The sequence below is a fragment of the Montipora capricornis genome, unplaced genomic scaffold, assembly GCF_036669925.1.
Source record: "Montipora capricornis isolate CH-2021 unplaced genomic scaffold, ASM3666992v2 scaffold_158, whole genome shotgun sequence".
NCBI classification, from domain to species: domain Eukaryota; kingdom Metazoa; phylum Cnidaria; class Anthozoa; order Scleractinia; family Acroporidae; genus Montipora; species Montipora capricornis.
The window spans coordinates 17,097-37,312 of NW_027179918.1; the positions used below are offsets into that span (position 1 = coordinate 17,097).

Consider the following 20,216-nt stretch of genomic DNA (forward strand, 5'->3'; position numbering starts at 1 on the left):
TCACAATTCAAGCTTTAGCAAATGACATTCCATGGAATCGAATCGAGGAAAAGCTTTGTTTACTCGAGTCCCGGATGTTGAAAGGAATTTTTGAACGGGAAACATTAACTCTCTGCATTTTACCAATGCCATTGCCGGTGAAGGGTTAAAGAACCATCACAGAGGAAACAGTTATTTGCTCAGTTCAACTTGCCCGCTCAAAACACACAACAAGAACGGGCTTTCTTCCGTCTACGACCATACCACAGGCAAAAAACCGGGTCTCGTCCGATCCCCGTAGTCAAATCCTGTAGGGCGAGAGTAGTACTTCGACGGGAGACCGCTTGGGAATATCTCGTGTTGTAGACTTCTATTTGACTCTACATTTTGTCGTTATATGACTTGTTTTACTTTGGTTTTCTGTGGGCATTGAGCTAATTAGCACGCGCGCTTGTAAAACTTGTCGTCACAATTCAAGCTTTAGCAAATGACATTCCATGGAATCGAATCGAGGAAAAGCTTTGTTTACTCGAGTCCCGGATGTTGAAAGGAATTTTTGAACGGGAAACATTAACTCTCTGCATTTTACCAATGCCATTGCCGGTGAAGGGTTAAAGAACCATCACAGAGGAAACAGTTATTTGCTCAGTTCAACTTGCCCGCTCAAAACACACAACAAGAACGGGCTTTCTTCCGTCTACGACCATACCACAGGCAAAAAACCGGGTCTCGTCCGATCCCCGTAGTCAAATCCTGTAGGGCGAGAGTAGTACTTCGACGGGAGACCGCTTGGGAATATCTCGTGTTGTAGACTTCTATTTGACTCTACATTTTGTCGTTATATGACTTGTTTTACTTTGGTTTTCTGTGGGCATTGAGCTAATTAGCACGCGCGCTTGTAAAACTTGTCGTCACAATTCAAGCTTTAGCAAATGACATTCCATGGAATCGAATCGAGGAAAAGCTTTGTTTACTCGAGTCCCGGATGTTGAAAGGAATTTTTGAACGGGAAACATTAACTCTCTGCATTTTACCAATGCCATTGCCGGTGAAGGGTTAAAGAACCATCACAGAGGAAACAGTTATTTGCTCAGTTCAACTTGCCCGCTCAAAACACACAACAAGAACGGGCTTTCTTCCGTCTACGACCATACCACAGGCAAAAAACCGGGTCTCGTCCGATCCCCGTAGTCAAATCCTGTAGGGCGAGAGTAGTACTTCGACGGGAGACCGCTTGGGAATATCTCGTGTTGTAGACTTCTATTTGACTCTACATTTTGTCGTTATATGACTTGTTTTACTTTGGTTTTCTGTGGGCATTGAGCTAATTAGCACGCGCGCTTGTAAAACTTGTCGTCACAATTCAAGCTTTAGCAAATGACATTCCATGGAATCGAATCGAGGAAAAGCTTTGTTTACTCGAGTCCCGGATGTTGAAAGGAATTTTTGAACGGGAAACATTAACTCTCTGCATTTTACCAATGCCATTGCCGGTGAAGGGTTAAAGAACCATCACAGAGGAAACAGTTATTTGCTCAGTTCAACTTGCCCGCTCAAAACACACAACAAGAACGGGCTTTCTTCCGTCTACGACCATACCACAGGCAAAAAACCGGGTCTCGTCCGATCCCCGTAGTCAAATCCTGTAGGGCGAGAGTAGTACTTCGACGGGAGACCGCTTGGGAATATCTCGTGTTGTAGACTTCTATTTGACTCTACATTTTGTCGTTATATGACTTGTTTTACTTTGGTTTTCTGTGGGCATTGAGCTAATTAGCACGCGCGCTTGTAAAACTTGTCGTCACAATTCAAGCTTTAGCAAATGACATTCCATGGAATCGAATCGAGGAAAAGCTTTGTTTACTCGAGTCCCGGATGTTGAAAGGAATTTTTGAACGGGAAACATTAACTCTCTGCATTTTACCAATGCCATTGCCGGTGAAGGGTTAAAGAACCATCACAGAGGAAACAGTTATTTGCTCAGTTCAACTTGCCCGCTCAAAACACACAACAAGAACGGGCTTTCTTCCGTCTACGACCATACCACAGGCAAAAAACCGGGTCTCGTCCGATCCCCGTAGTCAAATCCTGTAGGGCGAGAGTAGTACTTCGACGGGAGACCGCTTGGGAATATCTCGTGTTGTAGACTTCTATTTGACTCTACATTTTGTCGTTATATGACTTGTTTTACTTTGGTTTTCTGTGGGCATTGAGCTAATTAGCACGCGCGCTTGTAAAACTTGTCGTCACAATTCAAGCTTTAGCAAATGACATTCCATGGAATCGAATCGAGGAAAAGCTTTGTTTACTCGAGTCCCGGATGTTGAAAGGAATTTTTGAACGGGAAACATTAACTCTCTGCATTTTACCAATGCCATTGCCGGTGAAGGGTTAAAGAACCATCACAGAGGAAACAGTTATTTGCTCAGTTCAACTTGCCCGCTCAAAACACACAACAAGAACGGGCTTTCTTCCGTCTACGACCATACCACAGGCAAAAAACCGGGTCTCGTCCGATCCCCGTAGTCAAATCCTGTAGGGCGAGAGTAGTACTTCGACGGGAGACCGCTTGGGAATATCTCGTGTTGTAGACTTCTATTTGACTCTACATTTTGTCGTTATATGACTTGTTTTACTTTGGTTTTCTGTGGGCATTGAGCTAATTAGCACGCGCGCTTGTAAAACTTGTCGTCACAATTCAAGCTTTAGCAAATGACATTCCATGGAATCGAATCGAGGAAAAGCTTTGTTTACTCGAGTCCCGGATGTTGAAAGGAATTTTTGAACGGGAAACATTAACTCTCTGCATTTTACCAATGCCATTGCCGGTGAAGGGTTAAAGAACCATCACAGAGGAAACAGTTATTTGCTCAGTTCAACTTGCCCGCTCAAAACACACAACAAGAACGGGCTTTCTTCCGTCTACGACCATACCACAGGCAAAAAACCGGGTCTCGTCCGATCCCCGTAGTCAAATCCTGTAGGGCGAGAGTAGTACTTCGACGGGAGACCGCTTGGGAATATCTCGTGTTGTAGACTTCTATTTGACTCTACATTTTGTCGTTATATGACTTGTTTTACTTTGGTTTTCTGTGGGCATTGAGCTAATTAGCACGCGCGCTTGTAAAACTTGTCGTCACAATTCAAGCTTTAGCAAATGACATTCCATGGAATCGAATCGAGGAAAAGCTTTGTTTACTCGAGTCCCGGATGTTGAAAGGAATTTTTGAACGGGAAACATTAACTCTCTGCATTTTACCAATGCCATTGCCGGTGAAGGGTTAAAGAACCATCACAGAGGAAACAGTTATTTGCTCAGTTCAACTTGCCCGCTCAAAACACACAACAAGAACGGGCTTTCTTCCGTCTACGACCATACCACAGGCAAAAAACCGGGTCTCGTCCGATCCCCGTAGTCAAATCCTGTAGGGCGAGAGTAGTACTTCGACGGGAGACCGCTTGGGAATATCTCGTGTTGTAGACTTCTATTTGACTCTACATTTTGTCGTTATATGACTTGTTTTACTTTGGTTTTCTGTGGGCATTGAGCTAATTAGCACGCGCGCTTGTAAAACTTGTCGTCACAATTCAAGCTTTAGCAAATGACATTCCATGGAATCGAATCGAGGAAAAGCTTTGTTTACTCGAGTCCCGGATGTTGAAAGGAATTTTTGAACGGGAAACATTAACTCTCTGCATTTTACCAATGCCATTGCCGGTGAAGGGTTAAAGAACCATCACAGAGGAAACAGTTATTTGCTCAGTTCAACTTGCCCGCTCAAAACACACAACAAGAACGGGCTTTCTTCCGTCTACGACCATACCACAGGCAAAAAACCGGGTCTCGTCCGATCCCCGTAGTCAAATCCTGTAGGGCGAGAGTAGTACTTCGACGGGAGACCGCTTGGGAATATCTCGTGTTGTAGACTTCTATTTGACTCTACATTTTGTCGTTATATGACTTGTTTTACTTTGGTTTTCTGTGGGCATTGAGCTAATTAGCACGCGCGCTTGTAAAACTTGTCGTCACAATTCAAGCTTTAGCAAATGACATTCCATGGAATCGAATCGAGGAAAAGCTTTGTTTACTCGAGTCCCGGATGTTGAAAGGAATTTTTGAACGGGAAACATTAACTCTCTGCATTTTACCAATGCCATTGCCGGTGAAGGGTTAAAGAACCATCACAGAGGAAACAGTTATTTGCTCAGTTCAACTTGCCCGCTCAAAACACACAACAAGAACGGGCTTTCTTCCGTCTACGACCATACCACAGGCAAAAAACCGGGTCTCGTCCGATCCCCGTAGTCAAATCCTGTAGGGCGAGAGTAGTACTTCGACGGGAGACCGCTTGGGAATATCTCGTGTTGTAGACTTCTATTTGACTCTACATTTTGTCGTTATATGACTTGTTTTACTTTGGTTTTCTGTGGGCATTGAGCTAATTAGCACGCGCGCTTGTAAAACTTGTCGTCACAATTCAAGCTTTAGCAAATGACATTCCATGGAATCGAATCGAGGAAAAGCTTTGTTTACTCGAGTCCCGGATGTTGAAAGGAATTTTTGAACGGGAAACATTAACTCTCTGCATTTTACCAATGCCATTGCCGGTGAAGGGTTAAAGAACCATCACAGAGGAAACAGTTATTTGCTCAGTTCAACTTGCCCGCTCAAAACACACAACAAGAACGGGCTTTCTTCCGTCTACGACCATACCACAGGCAAAAAACCGGGTCTCGTCCGATCCCCGTAGTCAAATCCTGTAGGGCGAGAGTAGTACTTCGACGGGAGACCGCTTGGGAATATCTCGTGTTGTAGACTTCTATTTGACTCTACATTTTGTCGTTATATGACTTGTTTTACTTTGGTTTTCTGTGGGCATTGAGCTAATTAGCACGCGCGCTTGTAAAACTTGTCGTCACAATTCAAGCTTTAGCAAATGACATTCCATGGAATCGAATCGAGGAAAAGCTTTGTTTACTCGAGTCCCGGATGTTGAAAGGAATTTTTGAACGGGAAACATTAACTCTCTGCATTTTACCAATGCCATTGCCGGTGAAGGGTTAAAGAACCATCACAGAGGAAACAGTTATTTGCTCAGTTCAACTTGCCCGCTCAAAACACACAACAAGAACGGGCTTTCTTCCGTCTACGACCATACCACAGGCAAAAAACCGGGTCTCGTCCGATCCCCGTAGTCAAATCCTGTAGGGCGAGAGTAGTACTTCGACGGGAGACCGCTTGGGAATATCTCGTGTTGTAGACTTCTATTTGACTCTACATTTTGTCGTTATATGACTTGTTTTACTTTGGTTTTCTGTGGGCATTGAGCTAATTAGCACGCGCGCTTGTAAAACTTGTCGTCACAATTCAAGCTTTAGCAAATGACATTCCATGGAATCGAATCGAGGAAAAGCTTTGTTTACTCGAGTCCCGGATGTTGAAAGGAATTTTTGAACGGGAAACATTAACTCTCTGCATTTTACCAATGCCATTGCCGGTGAAGGGTTAAAGAACCATCACAGAGGAAACAGTTATTTGCTCAGTTCAACTTGCCCGCTCAAAACACACAACAAGAACGGGCTTTCTTCCGTCTACGACCATACCACAGGCAAAAAACCGGGTCTCGTCCGATCCCCGTAGTCAAATCCTGTAGGGCGAGAGTAGTACTTCGACGGGAGACCGCTTGGGAATATCTCGTGTTGTAGACTTCTATTTGACTCTACATTTTGTCGTTATATGACTTGTTTTACTTTGGTTTTCTGTGGGCATTGAGCTAATTAGCACGCGCGCTTGTAAAACTTGTCGTCACAATTCAAGCTTTAGCAAATGACATTCCATGGAATCGAATCGAGGAAAAGCTTTGTTTACTCGAGTCCCGGATGTTGAAAGGAATTTTTGAACGGGAAACATTAACTCTCTGCATTTTACCAATGCCATTGCCGGTGAAGGGTTAAAGAACCATCACAGAGGAAACAGTTATTTGCTCAGTTCAACTTGCCCGCTCAAAACACACAACAAGAACGGGCTTTCTTCCGTCTACGACCATACCACAGGCAAAAAACCGGGTCTCGTCCGATCCCCGTAGTCAAATCCTGTAGGGCGAGAGTAGTACTTCGACGGGAGACCGCTTGGGAATATCTCGTGTTGTAGACTTCTATTTGACTCTACATTTTGTCGTTATATGACTTGTTTTACTTTGGTTTTCTGTGGGCATTGAGCTAATTAGCACGCGCGCTTGTAAAACTTGTCGTCACAATTCAAGCTTTAGCAAATGACATTCCATGGAATCGAATCGAGGAAAAGCTTTGTTTACTCGAGTCCCGGATGTTGAAAGGAATTTTTGAACGGGAAACATTAACTCTCTGCATTTTACCAATGCCATTGCCGGTGAAGGGTTAAAGAACCATCACAGAGGAAACAGTTATTTGCTCAGTTCAACTTGCCCGCTCAAAACACACAACAAGAACGGGCTTTCTTCCGTCTACGACCATACCACAGGCAAAAAACCGGGTCTCGTCCGATCCCCGTAGTCAAATCCTGTAGGGCGAGAGTAGTACTTCGACGGGAGACCGCTTGGGAATATCTCGTGTTGTAGACTTCTATTTGACTCTACATTTTGTCGTTATATGACTTGTTTTACTTTGGTTTTCTGTGGGCATTGAGCTAATTAGCACGCGCGCTTGTAAAACTTGTCGTCACAATTCAAGCTTTAGCAAATGACATTCCATGGAATCGAATCGAGGAAAAGCTTTGTTTACTCGAGTCCCGGATGTTGAAAGGAATTTTTGAACGGGAAACATTAACTCTCTGCATTTTACCAATGCCATTGCCGGTGAAGGGTTAAAGAACCATCACAGAGGAAACAGTTATTTGCTCAGTTCAACTTGCCCGCTCAAAACACACAACAAGAACGGGCTTTCTTCCGTCTACGACCATACCACAGGCAAAAAACCGGGTCTCGTCCGATCCCCGTAGTCAAATCCTGTAGGGCGAGAGTAGTACTTCGACGGGAGACCGCTTGGGAATATCTCGTGTTGTAGACTTCTATTTGACTCTACATTTTGTCGTTATATGACTTGTTTTACTTTGGTTTTCTGTGGGCATTGAGCTAATTAGCACGCGCGCTTGTAAAACTTGTCGTCACAATTCAAGCTTTAGCAAATGACATTCCATGGAATCGAATCGAGGAAAAGCTTTGTTTACTCGAGTCCCGGATGTTGAAAGGAATTTTTGAACGGGAAACATTAACTCTCTGCATTTTACCAATGCCATTGCCGGTGAAGGGTTAAAGAACCATCACAGAGGAAACAGTTATTTGCTCAGTTCAACTTGCCCGCTCAAAACACACAACAAGAACGGGCTTTCTTCCGTCTACGACCATACCACAGGCAAAAAACCGGGTCTCGTCCGATCCCCGTAGTCAAATCCTGTAGGGCGAGAGTAGTACTTCGACGGGAGACCGCTTGGGAATATCTCGTGTTGTAGACTTCTATTTGACTCTACATTTTGTCGTTATATGACTTGTTTTACTTTGGTTTTCTGTGGGCATTGAGCTAATTAGCACGCGCGCTTGTAAAACTTGTCGTCACAATTCAAGCTTTAGCAAATGACATTCCATGGAATCGAATCGAGGAAAAGCTTTGTTTACTCGAGTCCCGGATGTTGAAAGGAATTTTTGAACGGGAAACATTAACTCTCTGCATTTTACCAATGCCATTGCCGGTGAAGGGTTAAAGAACCATCACAGAGGAAACAGTTATTTGCTCAGTTCAACTTGCCCGCTCAAAACACACAACAAGAACGGGCTTTCTTCCGTCTACGACCATACCACAGGCAAAAAACCGGGTCTCGTCCGATCCCCGTAGTCAAATCCTGTAGGGCGAGAGTAGTACTTCGACGGGAGACCGCTTGGGAATATCTCGTGTTGTAGACTTCTATTTGACTCTACATTTTGTCGTTATATGACTTGTTTTACTTTGGTTTTCTGTGGGCATTGAGCTAATTAGCACGCGCGCTTGTAAAACTTGTCGTCACAATTCAAGCTTTAGCAAATGACATTCCATGGAATCGAATCGAGGAAAAGCTTTGTTTACTCGAGTCCCGGATGTTGAAAGGAATTTTTGAACGGGAAACATTAACTCTCTGCATTTTACCAATGCCATTGCCGGTGAAGGGTTAAAGAACCATCACAGAGGAAACAGTTATTTGCTCAGTTCAACTTGCCCGCTCAAAACACACAACAAGAACGGGCTTTCTTCCGTCTACGACCATACCACAGGCAAAAAACCGGGTCTCGTCCGATCCCCGTAGTCAAATCCTGTAGGGCGAGAGTAGTACTTCGACGGGAGACCGCTTGGGAATATCTCGTGTTGTAGACTTCTATTTGACTCTACATTTTGTCGTTATATGACTTGTTTTACTTTGGTTTTCTGTGGGCATTGAGCTAATTAGCACGCGCGCTTGTAAAACTTGTCGTCACAATTCAAGCTTTAGCAAATGACATTCCATGGAATCGAATCGAGGAAAAGCTTTGTTTACTCGAGTCCCGGATGTTGAAAGGAATTTTTGAACGGGAAACATTAACTCTCTGCATTTTACCAATGCCATTGCCGGTGAAGGGTTAAAGAACCATCACAGAGGAAACAGTTATTTGCTCAGTTCAACTTGCCCGCTCAAAACACACAACAAGAACGGGCTTTCTTCCGTCTACGACCATACCACAGGCAAAAAACCGGGTCTCGTCCGATCCCCGTAGTCAAATCCTGTAGGGCGAGAGTAGTACTTCGACGGGAGACCGCTTGGGAATATCTCGTGTTGTAGACTTCTATTTGACTCTACATTTTGTCGTTATATGACTTGTTTTACTTTGGTTTTCTGTGGGCATTGAGCTAATTAGCACGCGCGCTTGTAAAACTTGTCGTCACAATTCAAGCTTTAGCAAATGACATTCCATGGAATCGAATCGAGGAAAAGCTTTGTTTACTCGAGTCCCGGATGTTGAAAGGAATTTTTGAACGGGAAACATTAACTCTCTGCATTTTACCAATGCCATTGCCGGTGAAGGGTTAAAGAACCATCACAGAGGAAACAGTTATTTGCTCAGTTCAACTTGCCCGCTCAAAACACACAACAAGAACGGGCTTTCTTCCGTCTACGACCATACCACAGGCAAAAAACCGGGTCTCGTCCGATCCCCGTAGTCAAATCCTGTAGGGCGAGAGTAGTACTTCGACGGGAGACCGCTTGGGAATATCTCGTGTTGTAGACTTCTATTTGACTCTACATTTTGTCGTTATATGACTTGTTTTACTTTGGTTTTCTGTGGGCATTGAGCTAATTAGCACGCGCGCTTGTAAAACTTGTCGTCACAATTCAAGCTTTAGCAAATGACATTCCATGGAATCGAATCGAGGAAAAGCTTTGTTTACTCGAGTCCCGGATGTTGAAAGGAATTTTTGAACGGGAAACATTAACTCTCTGCATTTTACCAATGCCATTGCCGGTGAAGGGTTAAAGAACCATCACAGAGGAAACAGTTATTTGCTCAGTTCAACTTGCCCGCTCAAAACACACAACAAGAACGGGCTTTCTTCCGTCTACGACCATACCACAGGCAAAAAACCGGGTCTCGTCCGATCCCCGTAGTCAAATCCTGTAGGGCGAGAGTAGTACTTCGACGGGAGACCGCTTGGGAATATCTCGTGTTGTAGACTTCTATTTGACTCTACATTTTGTCGTTATATGACTTGTTTTACTTTGGTTTTCTGTGGGCATTGAGCTAATTAGCACGCGCGCTTGTAAAACTTGTCGTCACAATTCAAGCTTTAGCAAATGACATTCCATGGAATCGAATCGAGGAAAAGCTTTGTTTACTCGAGTCCCGGATGTTGAAAGGAATTTTTGAACGGGAAACATTAACTCTCTGCATTTTACCAATGCCATTGCCGGTGAAGGGTTAAAGAACCATCACAGAGGAAACAGTTATTTGCTCAGTTCAACTTGCCCGCTCAAAACACACAACAAGAACGGGCTTTCTTCCGTCTACGACCATACCACAGGCAAAAAACCGGGTCTCGTCCGATCCCCGTAGTCAAATCCTGTAGGGCGAGAGTAGTACTTCGACGGGAGACCGCTTGGGAATATCTCGTGTTGTAGACTTCTATTTGACTCTACATTTTGTCGTTATATGACTTGTTTTACTTTGGTTTTCTGTGGGCATTGAGCTAATTAGCACGCGCGCTTGTAAAACTTGTCGTCACAATTCAAGCTTTAGCAAATGACATTCCATGGAATCGAATCGAGGAAAAGCTTTGTTTACTCGAGTCCCGGATGTTGAAAGGAATTTTTGAACGGGAAACATTAACTCTCTGCATTTTACCAATGCCATTGCCGGTGAAGGGTTAAAGAACCATCACAGAGGAAACAGTTATTTGCTCAGTTCAACTTGCCCGCTCAAAACACACAACAAGAACGGGCTTTCTTCCGTCTACGACCATACCACAGGCAAAAAACCGGGTCTCGTCCGATCCCCGTAGTCAAATCCTGTAGGGCGAGAGTAGTACTTCGACGGGAGACCGCTTGGGAATATCTCGTGTTGTAGACTTCTATTTGACTCTACATTTTGTCGTTATATGACTTGTTTTACTTTGGTTTTCTGTGGGCATTGAGCTAATTAGCACGCGCGCTTGTAAAACTTGTCGTCACAATTCAAGCTTTAGCAAATGACATTCCATGGAATCGAATCGAGGAAAAGCTTTGTTTACTCGAGTCCCGGATGTTGAAAGGAATTTTTGAACGGGAAACATTAACTCTCTGCATTTTACCAATGCCATTGCCGGTGAAGGGTTAAAGAACCATCACAGAGGAAACAGTTATTTGCTCAGTTCAACTTGCCCGCTCAAAACACACAACAAGAACGGGCTTTCTTCCGTCTACGACCATACCACAGGCAAAAAACCGGGTCTCGTCCGATCCCCGTAGTCAAATCCTGTAGGGCGAGAGTAGTACTTCGACGGGAGACCGCTTGGGAATATCTCGTGTTGTAGACTTCTATTTGACTCTACATTTTGTCGTTATATGACTTGTTTTACTTTGGTTTTCTGTGGGCATTGAGCTAATTAGCACGCGCGCTTGTAAAACTTGTCGTCACAATTCAAGCTTTAGCAAATGACATTCCATGGAATCGAATCGAGGAAAAGCTTTGTTTACTCGAGTCCCGGATGTTGAAAGGAATTTTTGAACGGGAAACATTAACTCTCTGCATTTTACCAATGCCATTGCCGGTGAAGGGTTAAAGAACCATCACAGAGGAAACAGTTATTTGCTCAGTTCAACTTGCCCGCTCAAAACACACAACAAGAACGGGCTTTCTTCCGTCTACGACCATACCACAGGCAAAAAACCGGGTCTCGTCCGATCCCCGTAGTCAAATCCTGTAGGGCGAGAGTAGTACTTCGACGGGAGACCGCTTGGGAATATCTCGTGTTGTAGACTTCTATTTGACTCTACATTTTGTCGTTATATGACTTGTTTTACTTTGGTTTTCTGTGGGCATTGAGCTAATTAGCACGCGCGCTTGTAAAACTTGTCGTCACAATTCAAGCTTTAGCAAATGACATTCCATGGAATCGAATCGAGGAAAAGCTTTGTTTACTCGAGTCCCGGATGTTGAAAGGAATTTTTGAACGGGAAACATTAACTCTCTGCATTTTACCAATGCCATTGCCGGTGAAGGGTTAAAGAACCATCACAGAGGAAACAGTTATTTGCTCAGTTCAACTTGCCCGCTCAAAACACACAACAAGAACGGGCTTTCTTCCGTCTACGACCATACCACAGGCAAAAAACCGGGTCTCGTCCGATCCCCGTAGTCAAATCCTGTAGGGCGAGAGTAGTACTTCGACGGGAGACCGCTTGGGAATATCTCGTGTTGTAGACTTCTATTTGACTCTACATTTTGTCGTTATATGACTTGTTTTACTTTGGTTTTCTGTGGGCATTGAGCTAATTAGCACGCGCGCTTGTAAAACTTGTCGTCACAATTCAAGCTTTAGCAAATGACATTCCATGGAATCGAATCGAGGAAAAGCTTTGTTTACTCGAGTCCCGGATGTTGAAAGGAATTTTTGAACGGGAAACATTAACTCTCTGCATTTTACCAATGCCATTGCCGGTGAAGGGTTAAAGAACCATCACAGAGGAAACAGTTATTTGCTCAGTTCAACTTGCCCGCTCAAAACACACAACAAGAACGGGCTTTCTTCCGTCTACGACCATACCACAGGCAAAAAACCGGGTCTCGTCCGATCCCCGTAGTCAAATCCTGTAGGGCGAGAGTAGTACTTCGACGGGAGACCGCTTGGGAATATCTCGTGTTGTAGACTTCTATTTGACTCTACATTTTGTCGTTATATGACTTGTTTTACTTTGGTTTTCTGTGGGCATTGAGCTAATTAGCACGCGCGCTTGTAAAACTTGTCGTCACAATTCAAGCTTTAGCAAATGACATTCCATGGAATCGAATCGAGGAAAAGCTTTGTTTACTCGAGTCCCGGATGTTGAAAGGAATTTTTGAACGGGAAACATTAACTCTCTGCATTTTACCAATGCCATTGCCGGTGAAGGGTTAAAGAACCATCACAGAGGAAACAGTTATTTGCTCAGTTCAACTTGCCCGCTCAAAACACACAACAAGAACGGGCTTTCTTCCGTCTACGACCATACCACAGGCAAAAAACCGGGTCTCGTCCGATCCCCGTAGTCAAATCCTGTAGGGCGAGAGTAGTACTTCGACGGGAGACCGCTTGGGAATATCTCGTGTTGTAGACTTCTATTTGACTCTACATTTTGTCGTTATATGACTTGTTTTACTTTGGTTTTCTGTGGGCATTGAGCTAATTAGCACGCGCGCTTGTAAAACTTGTCGTCACAATTCAAGCTTTAGCAAATGACATTCCATGGAATCGAATCGAGGAAAAGCTTTGTTTACTCGAGTCCCGGATGTTGAAAGGAATTTTTGAACGGGAAACATTAACTCTCTGCATTTTACCAATGCCATTGCCGGTGAAGGGTTAAAGAACCATCACAGAGGAAACAGTTATTTGCTCAGTTCAACTTGCCCGCTCAAAACACACAACAAGAACGGGCTTTCTTCCGTCTACGACCATACCACAGGCAAAAAACCGGGTCTCGTCCGATCCCCGTAGTCAAATCCTGTAGGGCGAGAGTAGTACTTCGACGGGAGACCGCTTGGGAATATCTCGTGTTGTAGACTTCTATTTGACTCTACATTTTGTCGTTATATGACTTGTTTTACTTTGGTTTTCTGTGGGCATTGAGCTAATTAGCACGCGCGCTTGTAAAACTTGTCGTCACAATTCAAGCTTTAGCAAATGACATTCCATGGAATCGAATCGAGGAAAAGCTTTGTTTACTCGAGTCCCGGATGTTGAAAGGAATTTTTGAACGGGAAACATTAACTCTCTGCATTTTACCAATGCCATTGCCGGTGAAGGGTTAAAGAACCATCACAGAGGAAACAGTTATTTGCTCAGTTCAACTTGCCCGCTCAAAACACACAACAAGAACGGGCTTTCTTCCGTCTACGACCATACCACAGGCAAAAAACCGGGTCTCGTCCGATCCCCGTAGTCAAATCCTGTAGGGCGAGAGTAGTACTTCGACGGGAGACCGCTTGGGAATATCTCGTGTTGTAGACTTCTATTTGACTCTACATTTTGTCGTTATATGACTTGTTTTACTTTGGTTTTCTGTGGGCATTGAGCTAATTAGCACGCGCGCTTGTAAAACTTGTCGTCACAATTCAAGCTTTAGCAAATGACATTCCATGGAATCGAATCGAGGAAAAGCTTTGTTTACTCGAGTCCCGGATGTTGAAAGGAATTTTTGAACGGGAAACATTAACTCTCTGCATTTTACCAATGCCATTGCCGGTGAAGGGTTAAAGAACCATCACAGAGGAAACAGTTATTTGCTCAGTTCAACTTGCCCGCTCAAAACACACAACAAGAACGGGCTTTCTTCCGTCTACGACCATACCACAGGCAAAAAACCGGGTCTCGTCCGATCCCCGTAGTCAAATCCTGTAGGGCGAGAGTAGTACTTCGACGGGAGACCGCTTGGGAATATCTCGTGTTGTAGACTTCTATTTGACTCTACATTTTGTCGTTATATGACTTGTTTTACTTTGGTTTTCTGTGGGCATTGAGCTAATTAGCACGCGCGCTTGTAAAACTTGTCGTCACAATTCAAGCTTTAGCAAATGACATTCCATGGAATCGAATCGAGGAAAAGCTTTGTTTACTCGAGTCCCGGATGTTGAAAGGAATTTTTGAACGGGAAACATTAACTCTCTGCATTTTACCAATGCCATTGCCGGTGAAGGGTTAAAGAACCATCACAGAGGAAACAGTTATTTGCTCAGTTCAACTTGCCCGCTCAAAACACACAACAAGAACGGGCTTTCTTCCGTCTACGACCATACCACAGGCAAAAAACCGGGTCTCGTCCGATCCCCGTAGTCAAATCCTGTAGGGCGAGAGTAGTACTTCGACGGGAGACCGCTTGGGAATATCTCGTGTTGTAGACTTCTATTTGACTCTACATTTTGTCGTTATATGACTTGTTTTACTTTGGTTTTCTGTGGGCATTGAGCTAATTAGCACGCGCGCTTGTAAAACTTGTCGTCACAATTCAAGCTTTAGCAAATGACATTCCATGGAATCGAATCGAGGAAAAGCTTTGTTTACTCGAGTCCCGGATGGTGAAAGGAGTCCTTGAACGGGAAACATTAACTCTCTGCAGTGTTTGACCCAGATGCCATTGCCGTTGAATGTTTAAAGAACCATCACAGAGGAAACCGTTATTTGCTCAGTTCAACCGTGCCCGCGCAAAACACACAACAAGAACGGGCTTTCTTCCTGTCTACGACCATACCACCGGCAACAAACCGGGTCCGCGTATCCGATCCCCGCTAGTCAAATCCTGTAGCGGCGAGAGTAGTCCTTCGACGGGAGACCGCTTGGGAATATCTGCGTGTTGTAGACTTCTATCTTGACGTCTAGGCATTGTTGTCGTTTATACTGCGCTTGTTTTACCTTGGTTTCTTGTGGGCATTGTGAGCTAATTAGCACGCGCTGCTTGTAACAACTTGTCGTCCCCATTCACAGCTTTAGCAAATGACATTCCATGGAATGCGAATCGTGAGAACACTAGCTTTGTTTACCGAGGTCGAGTACCCGCGGCTGTTTAAGGCTAACTTTATCTTCAACCAGCGACACACCATTAACTCTCTGCTCTTCACCACTGGCCCTATGTGCCGGGTGAAGGGTTACAGCTCCATCACACAGAGTAAACAGTTACTTGCTCAGTTCAACTTGTCCCGCGCTCAAAACACCCAACAAGAACGGGCTTTCCTTCCGTCTACGACCATACCACAGGCAAAAAACCGGGTCTCGTCCGATCCCCGTAGTCAAATCCCTGTAGGGCGAGAGTAGTACTTCGACGGGAGACCGCTTGGGAATATCTCGTGTTGTAGACTTCTATTTGACTCTACATTTTGTCGTTTATGACTTGTTTTACTTTGGTTTTTTGTGGGCATTGAGCTAATTAGCACGCGCGCTTGTAAAACTTGTCGTCACAATTCAAGCTTAGCAAATGACATTCCATGGAATCGAATCGAGGAAAAGCTTTGTTTACTCGAGTCCCGGATGTTGAAAGGAATTTTTGAACGGGAAACATTAACTCTCTGCATTTTACCAATGCCATTGCCGGTGAAGGGTTAAAGAACCATCACAGAGGTAACAGTTATTTTGCTCAGTTCAACTTGCCCGCTCAAAACACACAACAAGAACGGCTTTCTTCCGTCTACGACCATACCACAGGAAAAAAACCGGGTCTCGTCCGATCCCCGTAGTCAAATACTGTAGGGCGAGAGTAGTACTTCGACGGGAGACAGATTGGGAATATCTCGTGTTGTAGACTTCTATTTGACTCTACATTTTGTCGTTATATGACTTGTTTTACTTTGGTTTTCTGTGGGCATTGAGCTAATTAGCACGCGCGCTTGTAAAACTTGTCGTCCCAATTCAAGCTTTAGCAAATGACATTCCATGGAATCGAATCGAGGAAAAGCTTTGTTTACTCGAGTCCCGGATGTTGAAAGGAATTTTTGAACGGGAAACATTAACTCTCTGCATTTTACCAATGCCATTGCCGGTGAAGGGTTAAAGAACCCTCACAGAGGAAACAGTTTATTTGCTCAGTTCAACTTGCCCGCTCAAAACACACAACAAGAACGGGCTTTCTTCCGTCTACGACCATACCACAGGCAAAAAACCGGGTCTCGTCCGATCCCCGTAGTCAAATCCTGTAGGGCGAGAGTAGTACTTCGACGGGAGACCGCTTGGGAATATCTCGTGTTGTAGACTTCTATTTGACTCTACATTTTGTCGTTATATGACTTGTTTTACTTTGGTTTTCTGTGGGCATTGAGCCTAATTAGCACGCGCGCTTGTAAAACTTTTCTTCACAATTCAAGCTTCAGCAAATGACATTCCATTTCATCGAATCGAGTAAAAGCTTTGTTTACTCGAGTCCCAGATTTTGAAAGGAATTTTTGAACGGAAAACATTAACTCTCTGCATTTTACCAATGCCATTGCCGGTGAAGGGTTAAAGAACCATCACAGAGGAAACAGTTATTTGCTCAGTTCAACTTGCCCGCTCAAAACACACAACAAGAACGGGCTTTCTTCCGTCTACGACCATACCACAGGCAAAAAACCGGGTCTCGTCCGATCCCCGTAGTCAAATCCTGTAGGGCGAGAGTAGTACTTCGACGGGAGACCGCTTGGGAATATCTCGTGTTGTAGACTTCTATTTGACTCTACATTTTGTCGTTATATGACTTGTTTTACTTTGGTTTTCTGTGGGCATTGAGCTAATTAGCACGCGCGCTTGTAAAACTTGTCGTCACAATTCAAGCTTTAGCAAATGACATTCCATGGAATCGAATCGAGGAAAAGCTTTGTTTACTCGAGTCCCGGATGTTGAAAGGAATTTTTGAACGGGAAACATTAACTCTCTGCATTTTACCAATGCCATTGCCGGTGAAGGGTTAAAGAACCATCACAGAGGAAACAGTTATTTGCTCAGTTCAACTTGCCCGCTCAAAACACACAACAAGAACGGGCTTTCTTCCGTCTACGACCATACCACAGGCAAAAAACCGGGTCTCGTCCGATCCCCGTAGTCAAATCCTGTAGGGCGAGAGTAGTACTTCGACGGGAGACCGCTTGGGAATATCTCGTGTTGTAGACTTCTATTTGACTCTACATTTTGTCGTTATATGACTTGTTTTACTTTGGTTTTCTGTGGGCATTGAGCTAATTAGCACGCGCGCTTGTAAAACTTGTCGTCACAATTCAAGCTTTAGCAAATGACATTCCATGGAATCGATCCGAGGAAAAGCTTTGTTTACTCGAGTCCCGGATGTTGAAAGGAATTTTTGAACGGGAAACATTAACTCTCTGCATTTTACCAATGCCATTGCCGGTGAAGGGTTAAAGAACCATCACAGAGGAAACAGTTATTTGCTCAGTTCAACTTGCCCGCTCAAAACACACAACAAGAACGGGCTTTCTTCCGTCTACGACCATACCACAGGCAAAAAACCGGGTCTCGTCCGATCCCCGTAGTCAAATCCTGTAGGGCGAGAGTAGTACTTCGACGGGAGACCGCTTGGGAATATCTCGTGTTGTAGACTTCTATTTGACTCTACATTTTGTCGTTATATGACTTGTTTTACTTTGGTTTTCTGTGGGCATTGAGCTAATTAGCACGCGCGCTTGTAAAACTTGTCGTCACAATTCAAGCTTTAGCAAATGACATTCCATGGAATCGAATCGAGGAAAAGCTTTGTTTACTCGAGTCCCGGATGTTGAAAGGAATTTTTGAACGGGAAACATTAACTCTCTGCATTTTACCAATGCCATTGCCGGTGAAGGGTTAAAGAACCATCACAGAGGAAACAGTTATTTGCTCAGTTCAACTTGCCCGCTCAAAACACACAACAAGAACGGGCTTTCTTCCGTCTACGACCATACCACAGGCAAAAAACCGGGTCTCGTCCGATCCCCGTAGTCAAATCCTGTAGGGCGAGAGTAGTACTTCGACGGGAGACCGCTTGGGAATATCTCGTGTTGTAGACTTCTATTTGACTCTACATTTTGTCGTTATATGACTTGTTTTACTTTGGTTTTCTGTGGGCATTGAGCTAATTAGCACGCGCGCTTGTAAAACTTGTCGTCACAATTCAAGCTTTAGCAAATGACATTCCATGGAATCGAATCGAGGAAAAGCTTTGTTTACTCGAGTCCCGGATGTTGAAAGGAATTTTTGAACGGGAAACATTAACTCTCTGCATTTTACCAATGCCATTGCCGGTGAAGGGTTAAAGAACCATCACAGAGGAAACAGTTATTTGCTCAGTTCAACTTGCCCGCTCAAAACACACAACAAGAACGGGCTTTCTTCCGTCTACGACCATACCACAGGCAAAAAACCGGGTCTCGTCCGATCCCCGTAGTCAAATCCTGTAGGGCGAGAGTAGTACTTCGACGGGAGACCGCTTGGGAATATCTCGTGTTGTAGACTTCTATTTGACTCTACATTTTGTCGTTATATGACTTGTTTTACTTTGGTTTTCTGTGGGCATTGAGCTAATTAGCACGCGCGCTTGTAAAACTTGTCGTCACAATTCAAGCTTTAGCAAATGACATTCCATGGAATCGAATCGAGGAAAAGCTTTGTTTACTCGAGTCCCGGATGTTGAAAGGAATTTTTGAACGGGAAACATTAACTCTCTGCATTTTACCAATGCCATTGCCGGTGAAGGGTTAAAGAACCATCACAGAGGAAACAGTTATTTGCTCAGTTCAACTTGCCCGCTCAAAACACACAACAAGAACGGGCTTTCTTCCGTCTACGACCATACCACAGGCAAAAAACCGGGTCTCGTCCGATCCCCGTAGTCAAATCCTGTAGGGCGAGAGTAGTACTTCGACGGGAGACCGCTTGGGAATATCTCGTGTTGTAGACTTCTATTTGACTCTACATTTTGTCGTTATATGACTTGTTTTACTTTGGTTTTCTGTGGGCATTGAGCTAATTAGCACGCGCGCTTGTAAAACTTGTCGTCACAATTCAAGCTTTAGCAAATGACATTCCATGGAATCGAATCGAGGAAAAGCTTTGTTTACTCGAGTCCCGGATGTTGAAAGGAATTTTTGAACGGGAAAACATTAACTCTCTGCATTTTACCAATGCCATTGCCGGTGAAGGGTTAAAGAACCATCACAGAGGAAACAGTTTTTTGCTCAGTTCAACTTGCCCGCTCAAAACACACAACAAGAACGGGCTTTCTTCCGTCTACGACCATACCACAGGCAAAAAACCGGGTCTCGTCCGATCCCCGTAGTCCAATCCTGTAGGGCGAGAGTAGTACTTCGACGGGAGACCGCTTGGGAATATCTCGTGTTGTAGACTTCTATTTGACTCTACATTTTGTCGTTATATGACTTGTTTTACTTTGGTTTTCTGTGGGCATTGAGCTAATTAGCACGCGCGCTTGTAAAACTTGTCGTCACAATTCAAGCTTTAGCAAATGAAATTCCATGGAATCGAATCGAGGAAAAGCTTTGTTTACTCGAGTCCCGGATGTTGAAAGGAATTTTTGAACGGGAAACATTAACTCTCTGCATTTTACCAATGCCATTGCCGGTGAAGGGTTAAAGAACCATCACAGAGGAAACAGTTATTTGCTCAGTTCAACTTGCCCGCTCAAAACACACAACAAGAACGGGCTTTCTTCCGTCTACGACCATACCACAGGCAAAACACCGGGTCTCGTCCGATCCCCGTAGTCAAATCCTGTAGGGCGAGAGTAGTACTTCGACGGGAGACCGCTTGGGAATATCTCGTGTTGTAGACTTCTATTTGACTCTACATTTTGTCGTTATATGACTTGTTTTACTTTGGTTTTCTGTGGGCATTGAGCTAATTAGCACGCGCGCTTGTAAAACTTGTCGTCACAATTCAAGCTTTAGCAAATGACATTCCATGGAATCGAATCGAGGAAAAGCTTTGTTTACTCGAGTCCCGGATGTTGAAAGGAATTTTTGAACGGGAACAATTAACTCTCTCCATTTTACCAATGC

At 44.2% G+C, this 20,216-nt stretch overlaps 41 non-coding genes and 3 pseudogenes across 41 annotated transcripts; all 44 read left to right on the forward strand.

Moving 5' to 3' along the window:
• The first annotated feature begins 229 nt into the window (after positions 1–229).
• LOC138034735 (5S ribosomal RNA) lies at positions 230–348 on the forward strand. Its single transcript, XR_011129180.1, has one exon. It is a non-coding gene; the product is annotated as a 5S ribosomal RNA (ribosomal RNA).
• Positions 349–674: 326 nt separating this feature from the next.
• LOC138034736 (5S ribosomal RNA) lies at positions 675–793 on the forward strand. The gene has a single exon (XR_011129181.1). It is a non-coding gene; the product is annotated as a 5S ribosomal RNA (ribosomal RNA).
• Positions 794–1,119: 326 nt separating this feature from the next.
• LOC138034737 (5S ribosomal RNA) lies at positions 1,120–1,238 on the forward strand. Its single transcript, XR_011129182.1, has one exon. It is a non-coding gene; the product is annotated as a 5S ribosomal RNA (ribosomal RNA).
• A 326-nt stretch (positions 1,239–1,564) lies between these two features.
• Positions 1,565–1,683, forward strand: LOC138034739 (5S ribosomal RNA). The gene has a single exon (XR_011129183.1). It is a non-coding gene; the product is annotated as a 5S ribosomal RNA (ribosomal RNA).
• A 326-nt stretch (positions 1,684–2,009) lies between these two features.
• LOC138034741 (5S ribosomal RNA) lies at positions 2,010–2,128 on the forward strand. The gene has a single exon (XR_011129185.1). It is a non-coding gene; the product is annotated as a 5S ribosomal RNA (ribosomal RNA).
• A 326-nt stretch (positions 2,129–2,454) lies between these two features.
• Positions 2,455–2,573, forward strand: LOC138034742 (5S ribosomal RNA). Its single transcript, XR_011129186.1, has one exon. It is a non-coding gene; the product is annotated as a 5S ribosomal RNA (ribosomal RNA).
• Positions 2,574–2,899: 326 nt separating this feature from the next.
• LOC138034743 (5S ribosomal RNA) lies at positions 2,900–3,018 on the forward strand. The gene has a single exon (XR_011129187.1). It is a non-coding gene; the product is annotated as a 5S ribosomal RNA (ribosomal RNA).
• Positions 3,019–3,344: 326 nt separating this feature from the next.
• LOC138034744 (5S ribosomal RNA) lies at positions 3,345–3,463 on the forward strand. Its single transcript, XR_011129188.1, has one exon. It is a non-coding gene; the product is annotated as a 5S ribosomal RNA (ribosomal RNA).
• Positions 3,464–3,789: 326 nt separating this feature from the next.
• On the forward strand, positions 3,790–3,908 carry LOC138034745 (5S ribosomal RNA). The gene has a single exon (XR_011129189.1). It is a non-coding gene; the product is annotated as a 5S ribosomal RNA (ribosomal RNA).
• Positions 3,909–4,234: 326 nt separating this feature from the next.
• Positions 4,235–4,353, forward strand: LOC138034746 (5S ribosomal RNA). Its single transcript, XR_011129190.1, has one exon. It is a non-coding gene; the product is annotated as a 5S ribosomal RNA (ribosomal RNA).
• A 326-nt stretch (positions 4,354–4,679) lies between these two features.
• LOC138034747 (5S ribosomal RNA) lies at positions 4,680–4,798 on the forward strand. The gene has a single exon (XR_011129191.1). It is a non-coding gene; the product is annotated as a 5S ribosomal RNA (ribosomal RNA).
• A 326-nt stretch (positions 4,799–5,124) lies between these two features.
• LOC138034748 (5S ribosomal RNA) lies at positions 5,125–5,243 on the forward strand. Its single transcript, XR_011129192.1, has one exon. It is a non-coding gene; the product is annotated as a 5S ribosomal RNA (ribosomal RNA).
• A 326-nt stretch (positions 5,244–5,569) lies between these two features.
• On the forward strand, positions 5,570–5,688 carry LOC138034749 (5S ribosomal RNA). The gene has a single exon (XR_011129193.1). It is a non-coding gene; the product is annotated as a 5S ribosomal RNA (ribosomal RNA).
• A 326-nt stretch (positions 5,689–6,014) lies between these two features.
• On the forward strand, positions 6,015–6,133 carry LOC138034750 (5S ribosomal RNA). Its single transcript, XR_011129194.1, has one exon. It is a non-coding gene; the product is annotated as a 5S ribosomal RNA (ribosomal RNA).
• A 326-nt stretch (positions 6,134–6,459) lies between these two features.
• On the forward strand, positions 6,460–6,578 carry LOC138034752 (5S ribosomal RNA). The gene has a single exon (XR_011129196.1). It is a non-coding gene; the product is annotated as a 5S ribosomal RNA (ribosomal RNA).
• A 326-nt stretch (positions 6,579–6,904) lies between these two features.
• LOC138034753 (5S ribosomal RNA) lies at positions 6,905–7,023 on the forward strand. Its single transcript, XR_011129197.1, has one exon. It is a non-coding gene; the product is annotated as a 5S ribosomal RNA (ribosomal RNA).
• Positions 7,024–7,349: 326 nt separating this feature from the next.
• On the forward strand, positions 7,350–7,468 carry LOC138034755 (5S ribosomal RNA). Its single transcript, XR_011129198.1, has one exon. It is a non-coding gene; the product is annotated as a 5S ribosomal RNA (ribosomal RNA).
• Positions 7,469–7,794: 326 nt separating this feature from the next.
• LOC138034756 (5S ribosomal RNA) lies at positions 7,795–7,913 on the forward strand. Its single transcript, XR_011129199.1, has one exon. It is a non-coding gene; the product is annotated as a 5S ribosomal RNA (ribosomal RNA).
• Positions 7,914–8,239: 326 nt separating this feature from the next.
• Positions 8,240–8,358, forward strand: LOC138034757 (5S ribosomal RNA). Its single transcript, XR_011129200.1, has one exon. It is a non-coding gene; the product is annotated as a 5S ribosomal RNA (ribosomal RNA).
• Positions 8,359–8,684: 326 nt separating this feature from the next.
• LOC138034673 (5S ribosomal RNA) lies at positions 8,685–8,803 on the forward strand. Its single transcript, XR_011129130.1, has one exon. It is a non-coding gene; the product is annotated as a 5S ribosomal RNA (ribosomal RNA).
• Positions 8,804–9,129: 326 nt separating this feature from the next.
• LOC138034675 (5S ribosomal RNA) lies at positions 9,130–9,248 on the forward strand. The gene has a single exon (XR_011129131.1). It is a non-coding gene; the product is annotated as a 5S ribosomal RNA (ribosomal RNA).
• A 326-nt stretch (positions 9,249–9,574) lies between these two features.
• LOC138034676 (5S ribosomal RNA) lies at positions 9,575–9,693 on the forward strand. The gene has a single exon (XR_011129132.1). It is a non-coding gene; the product is annotated as a 5S ribosomal RNA (ribosomal RNA).
• A 326-nt stretch (positions 9,694–10,019) lies between these two features.
• On the forward strand, positions 10,020–10,138 carry LOC138034677 (5S ribosomal RNA). The gene has a single exon (XR_011129133.1). It is a non-coding gene; the product is annotated as a 5S ribosomal RNA (ribosomal RNA).
• Positions 10,139–10,464: 326 nt separating this feature from the next.
• On the forward strand, positions 10,465–10,583 carry LOC138034678 (5S ribosomal RNA). Its single transcript, XR_011129134.1, has one exon. It is a non-coding gene; the product is annotated as a 5S ribosomal RNA (ribosomal RNA).
• Positions 10,584–10,909: 326 nt separating this feature from the next.
• On the forward strand, positions 10,910–11,028 carry LOC138034680 (5S ribosomal RNA). The gene has a single exon (XR_011129136.1). It is a non-coding gene; the product is annotated as a 5S ribosomal RNA (ribosomal RNA).
• A 326-nt stretch (positions 11,029–11,354) lies between these two features.
• Positions 11,355–11,473, forward strand: LOC138034681 (5S ribosomal RNA). The gene has a single exon (XR_011129137.1). It is a non-coding gene; the product is annotated as a 5S ribosomal RNA (ribosomal RNA).
• A 326-nt stretch (positions 11,474–11,799) lies between these two features.
• LOC138034682 (5S ribosomal RNA) lies at positions 11,800–11,918 on the forward strand. Its single transcript, XR_011129138.1, has one exon. It is a non-coding gene; the product is annotated as a 5S ribosomal RNA (ribosomal RNA).
• A 326-nt stretch (positions 11,919–12,244) lies between these two features.
• LOC138034683 (5S ribosomal RNA) lies at positions 12,245–12,363 on the forward strand. Its single transcript, XR_011129139.1, has one exon. It is a non-coding gene; the product is annotated as a 5S ribosomal RNA (ribosomal RNA).
• A 326-nt stretch (positions 12,364–12,689) lies between these two features.
• On the forward strand, positions 12,690–12,808 carry LOC138034684 (5S ribosomal RNA). The gene has a single exon (XR_011129140.1). It is a non-coding gene; the product is annotated as a 5S ribosomal RNA (ribosomal RNA).
• Positions 12,809–13,134: 326 nt separating this feature from the next.
• Positions 13,135–13,253, forward strand: LOC138034685 (5S ribosomal RNA). Its single transcript, XR_011129141.1, has one exon. It is a non-coding gene; the product is annotated as a 5S ribosomal RNA (ribosomal RNA).
• Positions 13,254–13,579: 326 nt separating this feature from the next.
• On the forward strand, positions 13,580–13,698 carry LOC138034686 (5S ribosomal RNA). The gene has a single exon (XR_011129142.1). It is a non-coding gene; the product is annotated as a 5S ribosomal RNA (ribosomal RNA).
• A 326-nt stretch (positions 13,699–14,024) lies between these two features.
• Positions 14,025–14,143, forward strand: LOC138034687 (5S ribosomal RNA). Its single transcript, XR_011129143.1, has one exon. It is a non-coding gene; the product is annotated as a 5S ribosomal RNA (ribosomal RNA).
• A 326-nt stretch (positions 14,144–14,469) lies between these two features.
• LOC138034688 (5S ribosomal RNA) lies at positions 14,470–14,588 on the forward strand. The gene has a single exon (XR_011129144.1). It is a non-coding gene; the product is annotated as a 5S ribosomal RNA (ribosomal RNA).
• Positions 14,589–15,419: 831 nt separating this feature from the next.
• On the forward strand, positions 15,420–15,539 carry LOC138034700 (5S ribosomal RNA; annotated as a pseudogene).
• A 324-nt stretch (positions 15,540–15,863) lies between these two features.
• Positions 15,864–15,982, forward strand: LOC138034704 (5S ribosomal RNA; annotated as a pseudogene).
• A 327-nt stretch (positions 15,983–16,309) lies between these two features.
• On the forward strand, positions 16,310–16,428 carry LOC138034689 (5S ribosomal RNA). The gene has a single exon (XR_011129145.1). It is a non-coding gene; the product is annotated as a 5S ribosomal RNA (ribosomal RNA).
• Positions 16,429–16,755: 327 nt separating this feature from the next.
• Positions 16,756–16,874, forward strand: LOC138034692 (5S ribosomal RNA). The gene has a single exon (XR_011129147.1). It is a non-coding gene; the product is annotated as a 5S ribosomal RNA (ribosomal RNA).
• Positions 16,875–17,200: 326 nt separating this feature from the next.
• Positions 17,201–17,319, forward strand: LOC138034693 (5S ribosomal RNA). Its single transcript, XR_011129148.1, has one exon. It is a non-coding gene; the product is annotated as a 5S ribosomal RNA (ribosomal RNA).
• A 326-nt stretch (positions 17,320–17,645) lies between these two features.
• On the forward strand, positions 17,646–17,764 carry LOC138034694 (5S ribosomal RNA). Its single transcript, XR_011129149.1, has one exon. It is a non-coding gene; the product is annotated as a 5S ribosomal RNA (ribosomal RNA).
• Positions 17,765–18,090: 326 nt separating this feature from the next.
• Positions 18,091–18,209, forward strand: LOC138034695 (5S ribosomal RNA). Its single transcript, XR_011129150.1, has one exon. It is a non-coding gene; the product is annotated as a 5S ribosomal RNA (ribosomal RNA).
• Positions 18,210–18,535: 326 nt separating this feature from the next.
• LOC138034696 (5S ribosomal RNA) lies at positions 18,536–18,654 on the forward strand. The gene has a single exon (XR_011129151.1). It is a non-coding gene; the product is annotated as a 5S ribosomal RNA (ribosomal RNA).
• Positions 18,655–18,980: 326 nt separating this feature from the next.
• On the forward strand, positions 18,981–19,099 carry LOC138034697 (5S ribosomal RNA). The gene has a single exon (XR_011129152.1). It is a non-coding gene; the product is annotated as a 5S ribosomal RNA (ribosomal RNA).
• Positions 19,100–19,426: 327 nt separating this feature from the next.
• Positions 19,427–19,545, forward strand: LOC138034699 (5S ribosomal RNA; annotated as a pseudogene).
• Positions 19,546–19,871: 326 nt separating this feature from the next.
• LOC138034672 (5S ribosomal RNA) lies at positions 19,872–19,990 on the forward strand. Its single transcript, XR_011129129.1, has one exon. It is a non-coding gene; the product is annotated as a 5S ribosomal RNA (ribosomal RNA).
• Positions 19,991–20,216: the final 226 nt, after the last annotated feature.